At 57.2% G+C, this 14,671-nt stretch overlaps 1 long non-coding RNA gene across 1 annotated transcript; it reads right to left on the bottom strand.

Annotated features, from left to right (window-relative positions):
- Positions 1-1,112: 1,112 nt before the first annotated feature.
- LOC120683969 lies at positions 1,113-3,201 on the bottom strand. Its single transcript, XR_005679018.1, has 2 exons — positions 2,680-3,201; positions 1,113-1,368 (listed from the first exon to the last, which is right to left on the bottom strand). It is a non-coding gene; the product is annotated as an uncharacterized LOC120683969 (long non-coding RNA).
- Between the last annotated feature and the right edge of the window lie 11,470 nt (positions 3,202-14,671).

Genomic DNA, 14,671 nt, shown 5'->3' on the forward strand with positions numbered 1-14,671 from the left:
ACAACATCTCAAGCTCAGAACGGCCTCGGCTCGGGATGCTGCCGCTCGAGGTGGCAGGCTCGCTCGAGCTCGGCTCATTATTGACAGCCCTCCCGCTCACGGCTCACGGCTCATCGACGTCACACGATCTCATTCCTTGCATGCCAGCGTTTTCCTCAGCGCCGCCCAGAGTGGCCAGGCATCTCAAGAGCGGCCCCACCCTCGCCCACTGCCCGTGCGCTGCCCATGCGTCTTGCTATGTTCTGTCATTCTGTGTCCGACTGAATGCATACTGAAGAAACGGAATGTCCTGTTGTTCAAACTGCAGTATGAAGAATCTGACTTTGTTCTGTAAATTGCGGTTGCATTGTGTTCTGTAACTTGTGGTTGCATAGTGCTCTGCAGCATTGCGCAGTGATAAGAAATTGTGCAAATTGTGGTATACGAAGCACCAATTGTGGTACAGAACAATACAACATGTTGAGCTCTGCAACTTTCTGTTCGTTCCAGTGATAGCACAATTTAGATTACAATTTGCCATCTACACAATTTCTAGTCTTTGACGTGTGCAGTACAATCACAACTTGCCCAACTTGCTAGGACCTGCACAGGTTACAGAATACCATGCAAAGCACGATTTACTGAACACATGCTTCTTCCAGGTTCCAGCTTGAGCTTCTCGGCTGCGCTCTCTGTGGTCGTGCTCTGTAGCTGCAGCTCGATGCGTTGGGAGGCTCCACCTCGTCTGTAGTGGATGGCTATGTCGACAAGGAGGATGGATTTTCCTCCTCCTCGTCGCCGCCGGGGGTTCGGGGGAGGAGACGGTGGGAGAGGCTGGGAGGACGAGGAGCTCCATGTCCATGGCGCCGCACCTCGGCCTCTCCTCTTCCCGGCTGGATCGTTGAGCTGGTCCGGGAAGAGCGGGAAGTAGCCGAGAGGAAGACGGCGACGGTGCCGGCAGCAGGGCGGCATAGAGGCTCAATGACTCGCACGCTACTAGGGCAAGTGCAACTGTGTAGACAGCTGCTGTCTATTTGATACAAACAGACAACTTAAACAGATAGTTTGTACAATGGGTTGTCTGTTTGGCTGTCTGCGAAGTGTTTAATTCATCATTTAACACACAAATCATGGTAATCTAGTGCATACTTGATCTTTATAGCCATATATATATTCATATGAAAAAGGTTCTTAGGAATACATGGCATGATATAATAACAAAGTCACTATTTGACACATATCCAGCATAGTGCATCAGTTCAGACATAGATAAATGACACATAGTTCAGACAACCTAAATGACATAGTTCAGTCACTTGAAATATTTAGCCTCCAACCTGGGCACATTTCACTTCCAGGGCATCAACTTCTTCAGGCAGATTTGACTTCCTACAATATGACAGTTCAAAGTGAGGCAACTGAGGAAAAAAAACTAGTAATGCAGCTGGGACAGGAAAAAAACACTAGTAATTTCAAAGTTCATAATCAGTGTCAAGTGGGACAACTGAAGCTGTCAGCTATCAACTGAAGCTGCTGCTCTGAAGGTGCTACAAAAAGGTGAACTGTGAGGCAGAGCCATGAGAGGGTCTTACATGACATAGAAAACCATCTTTTCTGGTCAACAGAGTATCTAATCAATCAATAAAGGATTTAATTGGATACATTGGCACAAATATGACAAGTTCACGGGTAGAACTCAATATAGCGCCTAAGGTTGTTAGCCCAGTTGGTGCGAAGCAACCGGCGGCACTCCACAGGTGGGGGGTTCGAACCCCACCGGGGCGGATTTACCCCGCCTGTGGGAAAAAACCCCTCGCTGTGCTTCCGTTGAGCTTGGCTATGCGACACGGCTCTTGGGCGACGGAACCCGGCCCATGTGGCTACGGCCCGGCCCAGTGGGCGACGGAACCCGGCCCATGAAGGTTACGGACCGGCCCAGGGCCAAGGTGCCGCCAGTCCAAGCCCGGAAGCCGGCTTTCGGGGGTTTTCTCGGCCGGGGTCAACTGGCCTCTTCTTAATTGAAAGCCGTGGGGGCGGTCTTTCCCCCGCCGGTCGAGTTTTTTTTAGAACTCAATATAGCCACCACCTCCTGATGTGAACTACAACTACTACTCCTTATTTTACTTGTGTTTTCTTCGATATCCCAGAACAAGTCCCACCTGGCCAAATAGGCCGGATTTGATTACAAGTAAAAAGATTAATTAAAGCATATACAAGAAATGCATGCTTAGTCGACAAATGAAACAAAGATAGTTCGATGGCAGTTGGCAAATGTACGCCCAAGGTCATCTGACGAACCAGTACTCCATTTCCCTTGCTCACAATGTCTGATGAAATTGAATGGTATTTTCAGTATTCAGAACATAGAGTGCAGGGATCCTATCTTCCTGACATGTTCTGTTCCAGCATTCTAACTGCTGATGAAAACTTGGTTCAAGATATCTTCCTAATATTTATTGATCTATTATTTCATAGTAGAACCTAATGCCATTTTAGTTCCCTGCTAGTGTTCCAACTATGTTGTGTGCATTCTGAATTAAGTGACAAGGGCAATGATGTCTACCAGACTATGCTAAAATCCATCAGATATTAGTGTAACAATTGTAGAACATTCAGTCATTATCATGCACATATTTAGTCATTTTCAAACTAGATTGCACCTTTCATTTTATAAGTTCTTTAAAGCTACAGAATGATTACCATGATACAGGATCTGAAACTTGAGAGTGCATCCATGCTTGAGCCATGGGGTTTTGTGAAGCGCCGCCGAACAAGATGCTGCCACCGTTGAAGAAGCAGGTTCCGTCAGTGAAGGAGGCTGGTGAGCTTGCTCCGCCAAATCAACCCATGCCGTTTTGCTCCGCCGGCGAACTCCTTTGCTTCGCGACAAATGGCCCCTGGACCCGCGCCGCCGCTTCCTTCCACGACGGAGCCCTCTGCTCCACTGCCGCAGTAGCTCCCGCATGGGCCTTCCGAATCTGCGCCGCTGGCTCCTTCCATGCCGATGCCGACGAGGTCCCCTTCCGCGCGGATGCTTGAGCCGCTTTCTGCATCCGGGTGCCATCTGCCTTGAGCAGCTCACAAGTCGCTGCTGCCGCATCCTTCTGTGCCCGCAGCATCTTCGCCGTCAACAGCTAGGATTGGGGGCAGGATTGAGGACGGGGGGTGGGGTAAAATGGAGCTGGACTCGAGGGGAAAGGCGGGAAGCTTTGCGTCGGTGTCCTGACCCGGCGGTCCGGCACCAACTAGTACATGCTGCGTGATCTCTCACTCTAGATGGTTGATGAAAGAGGTAACACAGGGACCCACGGGTTTATTTTGGTTCCGGCCGCGAGGCCGTATGTCCAGCAAAGGGGTGTACGAATGCACTGTACTATCTTGCACCGGGAGTGCCTGTAGTAGGGGTACAAGCGAGGCGAGAGAGGGAGGGAAGCTCCTAAGTCCCTGCTAGGTGATTGAGGCAAGTGCCAATATCATGCTTTGGGGAGCGGGCGTGTACGTGCGTGGAGGAAGAGAATGAGAGAGTAGAAGATGATGAAGATAGAGTCCGCCCCTCTTTTTATAGACACAAGGAGGGGCGGAGTACATGTACAGGAGGGGGAAAAAGTCGCCGTTCCTCCCCGAATCGGGGGAGCACAGCTGTCAATTACTGTAGAGAGTACATTGTGGGGCTCCGGAGATCATGGCGCCGGGCGTGCGGTTGTCTTGGGCGGTGTTCTGGCCCGGCAGAGATCACGCCGGCGTCGCTGTGGCTCCTGCGGGCATCGTGGCGTCTCCTGTAGAGGGTACCATCCTCTGTGTGCGATGTGGCGGAGTCTCGAGGGTCCTGCAGGCGGGAGTCTTGCTCCGGTCAAGGCCCGGGCTGCGTTCGAGGGTTCCCCAGTGGAGAAAGTACGAGGGAAGTATGGGGAGTTGGCGGCACAATGGTAATAACAGTGCCGAGCACGTCGGGACTGGGCGTTGCAGGTTCCCACAATGTCGTCACAGTGTCAGGGATGGCGGAGCAGTGACCAGAGTTGGCGGACGGGACTTCGGTCACAGCCGCTGTGTGGCGTGGAGGCCTGATGTCGCCTGACTCCCCACTCCGCGGTGGAGTGGTTGGCATTTATTGCCTTTGTCAGGCGGGCAGGTGAGCTGATGGATCGTTAACTCCGTCGGCCGAGGGGTAGCCTCGAGTGAGGCGGAGTTAATCCTCTCTCCCGAGGGTAGGTTTGCTACCCTCGAGCGAGGCGGAGTTGGTTTGCTACCCCGAGGGTAGGTTCGCTACCCTCGAGCAAAGCGGAGGTGCGGGGTGTCGTCGAGGGCCTCGGCAGGGAGGCCTCGAGCGAGGCGGAGATTGCTCCGCGGGTTTTAGGAGGGTGCAAATGGGCTGTACTGTTTGAGCTGGGCCGTGGGCCGAGTGCGAAGTGGGCCTCTTTGTGTCCTTTCCTTCCGGTCGGGTGGAGACTGTAGGCCTTCATGGGCCCGGTCGCTTGTCACGTGTTTTGCGTTTTAAGGGTGATCTAGTCCCATGATTAGTGTGCCCCTAATCATGGTACCCGACAGTAGCCCCCGAGCCTTTGTTGGGATGATTATCAGCCCTGCAGAGGCTTGATCCCGCGAAGGCGCGATTCAGGTGCTAACCGTAGGGGTTTTGATCCTCGAATGTGTGAAGTTTCCTCCGTGGGGGCGCGTCAGCGCACCCGCGGGTGTAGCCCCCGAGGCCTTGGAGGAGTGCTTCACTTGTCCAAGGGCTATGAATGTCGCCCTACATGGTTAATTGATTGGGGTGACTGCCCAGCTTCCTTTTCAGCCGGTCTCGGCGTTCCTTTCAGCCGGCCTCGGCATTTTTCGTGCTGGCGCAGTGGTCCGCGATTCTGCTGATAAATCCGGTAGGCGCGCGTAAGCGCGGGAGGTTCTTCAAACACGTGGGATTTCACGATCGACGGTAGCCGATTCATTCGAGGGTGTGGCCTGAGCCGCGGTGCGTGAGGAGCCCCCGAGCCCTGGCCTGCGTGAAGGCGTTCAAGGGGCCTTCGACTTTTCGTTACGACCCTCGTCGCCCTTCCGCAGGGAGGAGGGTGAAGCATGCCATGCTACCCATGCCCGGGCCGCGAGCCATGGTTGCTTCAATGAGCCGTTATCGGGTGGTTCAAGTGGACGTCCGTGCCCCGTTCGATAAGGGTCGGCTTGCGGTCCGGGGACACGTCGCATAAGCCACTCGCAAAGATTCGCTAGGTGGGGCCCGGACCCATTCGATAGGTTCCGAGGGCTCGATGCTCTCCCGCGATGGGATCCCCCTGCTAGGCACCCTCGACTGGCCTTGAATACTGCGTAGGATGTCTCAGACTCCGCGTCCGAGGGTAGCTCGTGCGGCACATCCGTGTAGTCCCTGACTCTGGTGATCTGGGGCGCCTGTCGAACCCTCGGTGGGCCAAGTTTAGAACCCCTGATCAGTAAGGCCTCGGAATAAGGTTCCTTCGAGGGTAAAGAGCTCCCGAAGGGAATATTCCGTCACAGTTTGCAAACGGTGCGGAGTCGCCGGTCGTGCGCGTGGGTCTTTTGCTGGTCATGGGCAACGTGGCCCGGTACGTGCGGTGCAGTGCGGGCGCACCTTTTCAGGCGGTCTCCTCGAGCAGGTGGAGAGGCGCGGGCGGTGGCCGGCTGACGAGATGGCACTACAGTGTCGCCGCCCACGTCGGTTACTGCGCCACGATTAGTGCCGTGTGCGCACGTGGGGTTCTCCGCGGTGGTGGGGCCTAGTTGTCGGTGGCTGTGATATACCCCCGCATTTAATGCGGTAGATTCGGGGCCGCAACGGCGAATCCGCCCGGCGTGGCGAATAAAAGCGAGAAAGGGGGGAATCAATTGGGCTTATCCGGCCATTTGCTCTTGCCTCCCCTGCCTTCTCCGCCTCCCCTGCATCCAGAGCCCAGAGCCAAGAGCGAGAGGAGGAAGAAGAGGAGAAGCGAGTGCACCTTGGCCTTTGTTTGAGCTTGTTCCCTGCGTTCCCCGTCGATTCGGAGCGATGGCGCAGTACGAGGAGCCGCTGCCGTGGGGGAAATCCTCCGCCACAGAGGCGGTCCTGCAAGGATTGGTCGACGAGGGGCTCCTACCGCCAAACACCGATCCATCGCGGCCGGTGTGGATCCCTCCGTGGGCGGAGGATAGCGAGCCGAATCCCCCAAGCGGCTACATCGTGAGCCTCGTGCGGCTCCACGAGCGGGGGTTCGGCGTCCCCGCCGGCAGGTTCGTCCGCGCGCTCTGTGACTACTAAGGAGTGGAGTTGCACAACTTCGCCCCCAACTCCATCTCGTAGGCGGCGGTCTTCGTCGCCCTCTGCGAGGGTTACCTGGGGGTGGAGGCTCACTGGGATCTGTGGATCCACTTGTTCCGCGGCGAGCTCTTCATCGACAATGTCCAGGGCCAACCGAAGAGATACGCCCGCGCCGGTGGTCTTATGCTCCACGTGCACGGGTAGAGGGCGAACCTGTACATCCCCAGCAGAATGACCACGAACAATGCCAGGTGGAGCCGAGGGAGGTTCTACCTGCGCAACGACGACGAGCGGCTCCCGGCGTTCACCAACAAGGTGCTCCGGGAGAAGCCGGAAAAGTGGGGTTGGGGGGTGTCGCCCCCAAAGCAGCAGACCAGGCTCGAGGTGTTCACCAAAGCGCTGTAGTACCTGGCGAAGAAGGAGCTGACGGCGGCCGCAGTCATTGCGAACTTCCATCTGCAGAGGGTGATTCCTCTCATGGAGCGGAGGCTGCCGATCTTCGAGCTTACCCCCGAGGCCGCGGCCAAGGGTTCGAGGATGTCGAGCATGCTGCTCCCCCTCGATGCCGCCGCCCAGAGGGCGAAGAGCGTGGTGGCGTGGTTCCCCTCCGACCTAGAGGATCTCTGGAGGATCAAGATGCGTCCCGAGAAGGGGTACATCAGTCTGGTGAGTCTGGCTTTCGATTGTTGTCGATTTCATGTTGTTTCTTCCCCTACTTACTCCTGACTCGGTAGCGCCCGCAGGGACTAAGCCGTAAAGGCTACATCTCGAAGCCCCCGCTTCCCGAGGCTCGCAAAGCAAACCACCTACACGCAGAGGCGGTGAAGAAGAGGAAGGACGCGGCAAAAGAGACCGCCACCAGAAAGAGGGAGAGAAAGGGGAAACACGACAAGGCGTGTGCCAGAGCGCGGCTCGAGGGCCTCCCACCACCGCCGACGTCTGAGTCCACCGAGGATGAGGATTCCTCGACTGGCGGGGTCGATTTCTCGGAGTCGGATGACTTCAAGGCGGTGACGGGCGCGAGTCCCCCGCCGGACCAGCGAGGGGCTAGCGGCGAGTCATCAACAATGGCGCTGGGTGAGAGGGGGCTCGTGCCAGCAACACTTGTGGTGGCGCCCGCGGCAAGGGTGGAGTGGATGTCGTCCACGCCGATGGCGGGGCAGAGGTCGCCCGCGTCGGCGGCGGGCAGGGATTCACCCGCGCCCGCAGCGTCGACGGGCAGCGGGACGTCCGTGGCGAGCGCGGAAACGCCCGTGCGAACAGCCCCAAGGCTCCAGGTCGACCCGAGGGTGACACCCTTGGGTCAGTCGTCAAGAGGCGTTAGCGTACCGCGGGCGCGGAGGAGTGGCACAGGCAAGCGCAGCCTGAGCTCCCTGTCAGAGTAAGTGATCTTGATTTCATTTTTCGCATTTGTTTACTCGACCCCCCGATTCTGTTGACTTAGCATTTTTTCTCCCCCTTTGTCCGGCCATAGGGCCACCACCAAGAGGGCGACCCACCTCGTGCCGACCAAGGCCCTCAAGACCAGCGCGCGCGCGACGCCGCATTCGGCGCCGCAGCCCCCTATCGGAGGGGACCAGGCCTTAGAGGTGGGGGCCGCGAAGCTCCGAGAGGCGATGGCTCAAGGGCCCAGGAGGCCCAACTGGCCCGAGCGCAGGAGGGTGGGGGCGACGCCGGTCAGAGCGGCACTGCGGCGGCTACTCGGGTCGACACCGAGGAGGAGGCCGGCCGGGCCGGCGCGCAGAGCGCCGCTCGGCCAGATGTCGAAGCCGGCGAGGGCGGAGCGGATGGCACCGTCCGGCCGAAAGCAGGAGGAGGAACTAGAGGGGATGCTCAGGAGCATCCCGCCAGCCGAGAAGAAGAAGAGACCCCTGCCCCCAAGCCCCCAAGGGCTGGGGTCGAGGGGGCCACGGTAGTGGCGTCGGTGCCAACGGCGCCGGTAGTGGAAGAGACCCGCGTCCCAGAGCCTGCGAGGGCCGGTGACGAGGGTGCCGCTGCGGCGGCGATGGCGCAAATGGCGCCGGAGAGCGTGGCACCGGTGGTGGAGCTGCTGCAGAGCAGCGAAGAGTATAGGGATTCGAGGGACATCGATCTGGCCGCCGCGACTAGCGTTGCCGATCGGATCTTTGAGTTCATTTCGGCCTCCGAGGATATCCTCGGCATGGGGACGTTCGATGGGCCCAGCCATGGGGCTGATTGTGCGGTTGTCCAGTCCGGGGTCCCCTCGAATTTTGTCCGCGTTGAGCGGGGAGAGGATGATGCCTGGCGAGCGCGCGTTATCCCCTCGGATTTTACCCATGCCGAGAGGGAGGAGGGCGACGCCTGGGGAGATCATATGGCCATCGGGGCCCAGATCGAGGAGAACCTCTCCCAGGCTCTGAATCTTTTTTCGCAACCGAACCTCAATGTCAACAGCGTAAGTGTCCTGTTCGTCCATTTTCTGTATTATGGGTATAATTTCCACTCATGTTTTGTCGTCTACAGCAGTTGTTGTCCATGTCGCGGGACAAGAGCGACAGGCTGGCGCGACTATACTCCAGGGTGCATTGGCTTGATTCATACAATGCCACCTTGGTTGGGCAACTGAACGAGGCCAATGCCCAGGCCGAGCAGACGACACCCTTGGAGGAGCGGATCTGCGGGCTGGAGCTCGAGCTGGCCCGAGCCAACAGTGAGCGCGATGCACAGTGAGCCACAGCTGACCAAAAGGCCCAGGAGGCCGAGGCGCATGAGGCTGAGCTGCGACGAGCTAGAGCGGCGCTTGAGCAGAAGGATCAGGCGCTCGAGGCGAAGGTGGCCGAGCTCCTGGCCAAGGAGGCTGAGCTCCAACGCGAGAGGGCGGTCGTCGCCACGCTCACTGCGACCCTCGAGGAGAAGGATGCCACCCTCTCGAAACAGGAGGCGGCCGCTCAGAGCGCGGAGGCTGCGGTCAAGGAGAAGGAGGCTTCCTTGTCCACACTCCAGGAGCAGGCGAATGCCGCGCTGGCTCGGCTGGAGGAGGTGCAAGGAGACATCAAAGGTGAGTATATGAGATTTTTTTCTTAGGTTGATTCTCGATTTGCCTGAGACTTATCTTTATTCCCTTGTTCAGAACTGAGGAAGGCAGTGGCGGATGAGACCGCGGCGAAGGAAGCTGTCCACATCGTGCTTACGGCAGCACAAACTGAGTACGCAAAGCTGGAGCAGACCGTCGTGGCCATGTGCCAAGAGCTCGAGGGGGAGGGTGCCTTGTCTAGTAGCTCGGTGGCCAGCCGTCTTCGGTCGCTGGACGGTCAGGTGGCCGAGCATATCAAAAGCACTTTCCGCCTCGGTGTTCAACGGGCCCTTGCCGTGGCCTCGACACACTACGACATGGACCTTAAGCTGGTGTCGTCGGGGTACATTGTCGGGCAAGGGGTCGTTGGGGATACCGCAGCGGGTGCCATAGATGATGCCGACGCCGCCGTCGAGGACTTCGCCGGCGTTCTGGCCAAGAAGCTTGAGGACGACATCCCCCCATAGCCGAAATCGACGCTGTTGAAGATCCGCAGGGGGAGAGGATAACATGTAGGAGGTCTGGGCCTCGAAGCCCATGTAAATGAATTAGTATTTTGTCGTAACTATTTCTGAGCGAGAAGACTACTTATTGCATATTGACAGTGTGGCCGATCGAGGCCTTGTGCGTTCGAGCCCTCGTTTTCTCTACTTTAATTTCCATGTTCTCGTATGCGCCTTAGATAGGTCTCAGCGAGGAAGTTTGCATTCATAAGCAACTTAAGCGTAGGGAGGTGAGTGGGGATGCTTTATCTCGGAGGCGTAGGCGGTCCCGCGGCTCGGCCGATCCCGTTCCATAGTTATTTATGCCTTGCGTCTACCTTTCTAAGTATACGAGAAACTTAGGTACGGAAATTTTTTCGAAAAAACATTGACGTTTTTGGGGACGTTCGGGGGTTCCCCCCGTAGTAGCCCCCGAGGGAGGCTGGGCTTTGCCGAGGGTAAAGCCGAGCCTACCTCAGTGTTCGTGCACATCCGAGCCCCCGAGGGTTCGGAAGGTTCCCAAATAATAAATAAGTAAAGCATACTCTTTATTGCTTCGGGAAATTTGAATTACAAGTACAAACTATGTACGAATAGCTTGGAAATTTAAGCCTAGAAGTGACGTAGCTGCTGAATGTTCCAAGCATTGTTGAAGATTTCATCATTTTCGTTGGCTAGTTTGTACGTGTCGGGCTTGAGCACCTCAGCGATGATGTACGGGTCTTCCCATGGCGGTGAGAGCTTGTGGCGTCCCTGTTGTCCTGTCGAAGCCTCAGCACCAAGTCCCCTTTGTTGAGGTCTCGACGCCGGATCCTCTGTGCTTGGTATCTTCGTAGGGACTGCTGATAACGTGCTGAGTGTAGGAGAGCCACGTCTCGAGCCTCGTCCACTTGGTCTAGCGAATCTTCGCGGGCTTACTGGTTCTGCTGTTCTTGGTAGGTCTTGAGCCTCGGCGACCCGTACTCCAAGTCTGTGGGGAGCATGGCCTCGGCGCCATAGACAAGGAAGAACGGGATAAAGCCCGTGGCTCTGCTTGGGGTCGTCCTCAGGCTCCAGATAACCGAGGGTAGCTCTGTGAGCCACCTCCGGCCAAACTTGTTCAGCTTGTTGAAGATCCTTGGCTTCAGGCCTTGTAGGATCATGCCATTGGCACGCTCCACTTGTCCATTTGTCTATGGATGTGCCACAGCTGACCAATCCATGCGTATGTGGTAGTTGTCGCAGAACGCCAAGAACTTCTTGCCCTTGAACTGGGTGCCGTTGTCGGTGATGATCGAATTCGGGACCCCGAACCTAAAGACAATATCGGTGAAGACAGAACAGCTTGCTCGGACTTTGTCTTGCCGATGGGTCGAGCCTCGATCCACTTGGAGAACTTGTCGACTGCTACCAACAAGTGGGTGAAGCCCCCGGGCGCCTTCTGCAGCGGGCCGACGAGGTCCAGTCCCCACACGGCGAATGGCCACGTGATGGGGATGGTCTACAGAGCATGTGTCGGGAGGTGCATCTTCCGAGTGTAGAACTGGCAACCCTCGCAGGTCTGCACGACGTCGGTGGCGTCGGCGACCGCGGTGGGCCAATAAAAGCCCTGCCGAAATGCGTTGCCCACGAGGGTGCGCGGCGCGGCGTGGTGACCGCAGATGCCGGCGTGGATGTCTCGGATCAGCTCCTTGCCCTCGGGGATGGGGATGTACCGTTGCAGAATGCCTGAGGGATTGCGCTTGTATAGTTCATCGTCGATCAACACGAAGGACTTGGCTCGCCTGTCAATGTGTCACGCCTGAGCGCGGTCCGAGGGTAAGACCCCTTAGATCATCTAGTCGAGGTACTGGGTATGCCAATCTTGCGGAGGTGAGGCCTCGTCGATCTCCATTGCTTCAGCCTCGGCCACTGAGGTGGTCTCGATGTCAGTGTCCATGGCCTCGGACTCCTCCGTCGAGGGGTCTTTGGCTGATGGCTCCGTGGTCGCAGCCCCCGAGGGTTTGGGTGCTGCTCTGATGGCTTCCGCAGGATTCTTGAAGTCGACGGATGGCTTGGTGAGGTCACGGACGAAAATGTTCGGGGGAACGGTGGTTCGTCCAGACGCGATCTTGGCCAGTTTGTCTGCTTCTTCGTTATACTTGCGTGCCATGTGGTTAAGCTCGAGCCCATTGAACTTGTCTTCGAGGCGACGCATTGCATTGCAGTACGCCTCCATCTTCTCGTCATGGCAGCTAGCCTCCTTCATCACCTGGTCGATGATGAGTTGGGAGTCTCCCCGGACGTCGAGACGTTTGATGCCGAGTTCGATGGCGATGCAGAGGCCGCTGAGGAGGGCCTCATATTCCGCCATGTTGTTAGACGTCGAGAAGTGCAAGCGCACCACATACCGCATGTGCTTTCCGAGGGGTGAGACGAATAGCAGGACCGCACCCGCACCAGTCTTCATCACTGACCCGTCGAAGTACATGAGCCAGCATTCGGCTTGAATCTGAGGCGGGGGCAGCTGAGTGTCGGTCCATTCGGCAATGAATTCTGCCAAGATCTGGGATTTGACTGCCTTGCGAGGGGCGTAGGTGAGAGTCTCTCCCATCAGTTCCACTGACCACTTGGCAATCCTACCCGTGACCTCCCGGTTGTGGACTATCTCCCCGAGGGGAAAGACGAGACCACGGTGATGGGATGAGCCTCGAAGTAGTGGCACGGCTTGCGCCGTGCCAAGATTATTGCGTAGAGCAGCTTCTCGATCTGTGGATACCATGTCTTGGTTTCGGACAGCACTTCACTGACGAAGTACACCGGCCTTTGGACTGGCAGAGCATGTCCCTCCTCCTGTCGTTCTACAACAATGGCCGTGCTGACGACCTGAGTCGTGGCTGCCACGTCGAGATAGAGGGGCTTGCCGTCCATCAGTGGCGTTAGGATTGGAGCGCTAGTGAGCGATGCCTTGAGCTTGTCGAGGGCTTCCTGGGCCTCAGGGGTCCACGAAAAGCGTTCGGATTTCCTTAGGAGCCGATACAGAAGCAAGCCTTTCTCACCGAGGCGTGAGATGAATCGGCTGAGGGCCGCTAGGCAGCCCATGACCTTCTGCACCCCCTTTAGGTCTCGGATTGGTCCCATCCGAGTGATGGCCAAGACTTTCTCAGGGTTGGGTTCGATGCCCCGCTGGGAGACAATGAAGCCCAAGAGCATGCCTCGAGGGACTCCGAACACGCACTTCTCGAGGTTGAGTTTCACCCCCTTAGCCCTAAGGCAATCAAACGCGATTCTGAGATCGGCTACCAGGTCATCTGCCTTTCTGGATTTCACAACGATGTCGTCGACATATGCCTCTACAGTCCGCCCAATATGTTCTTTAAACACGTGGAGCATACATCGCTGGTATGTGGCTCCAGCATTTCTAAGGCCAAAGGGCATCATGACGTAGCAGTACATACCGAAAGGGGTGATAAAAGAAGTCGCGAGCTGGTCGGACACTTTCATTTTAATTTGATGATAACCGGAATATGCATCAAGAAAGGATAAAAGTTCGCCTCCCGCAGTTGAATCGACTATTTGATCAATACGTGGAAAAGGAAAGGAAACTTTAGGACATGCTTTATTTAAACTAGTATAGTCTACACACATCCTCCATTTCCCACTCTTTTTCTTAACTAGTACAGGATTAGCTAGCCACTCGGGATGGAATACCTCCTTGATGAATCCGGCCTCCAAAAGCTTGTGCACCTCCTCGTCGATCGCCTGTCGCTTGAGCTCGTCGAAGCACCGCAGGTGTTGCTTGGCCGGCTTGGAGTTCGGCAGGATATCAAGGGAGTGCTCGGCGACCTCCCTCGAGATGCCAGGCATGTCCAAGGGGCTCCACGCGAAGATGTCAGCGTTGGCGCGGAGAAAGTCGACGAGCACCACTTCCTATTTGCTGTCGAGGGTAGCGCTGATCTTCAGCGCCTTGCCGTTGGGGGTCTTTGGGTGGAGGGGGACGTCCTTGGTACCCTCGGTAGACTCGAAGTTGCCCGCATGCCGCTGCTTGGAGTCCATGGCCTTCTCGGCCATCTCCTGTAGCTGCGCGGCGAGGGCCTTGTCGAGCTCCAGTGCCTCGGCGTGCTCGACGCACTCGACATCGCACTCGTAGGCATGCTCGAACGAGGAGCCAATGGTGATGACACCTTTCGGGCCCAACATCTTCATCTTGAGGTAGGTGTAGTTGGGGATCGCCATGAACTTGGCGTAGCAGGGACGCCCAAGGATGGCGTGGTAGGCTCCCCGGAACCCCACCACCTCGAAGGTGAGCACTTCCTTGCGGAAGTTGGCCGCCGTGCCGAAGCAGACGGGCAGGTCGATCTGGCCGAGGGGTTGGACTCGCTTCCACGGTGCAACGCTGTGGAACGGCGACTTGCTGGGGCGGAGCTTGTCCAGTCCGATCCCCAAGAGCTCCAAGGTGTGGGCGTACATGATGTTGAGGCTGCTGCCTCCGTCCATGAGCACCTTGGAGAAGCGGGTGTTGCCGATGATGGGATCCACAACGAGTGGATATTGTCCCGGGTTCGGGACGTAGTCGGGGTGGTCCTCGCGGCCGAAGGAGATGGTGTCCTCCAACTAATCGAGGTAGGATGGCGTGGCCTTGGTGATGGAGAAGACCTCTCGGCGCTCGCGCTTGCGCTGCCGAGAGGTCATGTTCGCCATCGGCCCTCCGAAAATGAAGAAGGCGTTCTCCACCGAGGGGAACTCGCCATCGCCACCCTTGTCACCCGCATCCTTCTTCTTGTCCTTGTCGTGATTCGCGATGCGGTTGTAGTATTTGCGGAGCATTTCACACTTCTCGAGGGTATGGTTGACCGAGCCCTTGTGGTAAGGGCACGGCTTCTTGAGCATGTCGTCGAACAGGCCGCCACCGCCTCGAGGGGGGCCTCGAGGGCCCTTGCGGTCTGGGGAAGCGACGAAGGG

This window comes from Panicum virgatum, chromosome 7N (genome assembly GCF_016808335.1).
Source record: "Panicum virgatum strain AP13 chromosome 7N, P.virgatum_v5, whole genome shotgun sequence".
NCBI lineage: Eukaryota > Viridiplantae > Streptophyta > Magnoliopsida > Poales > Poaceae > Panicum > Panicum virgatum.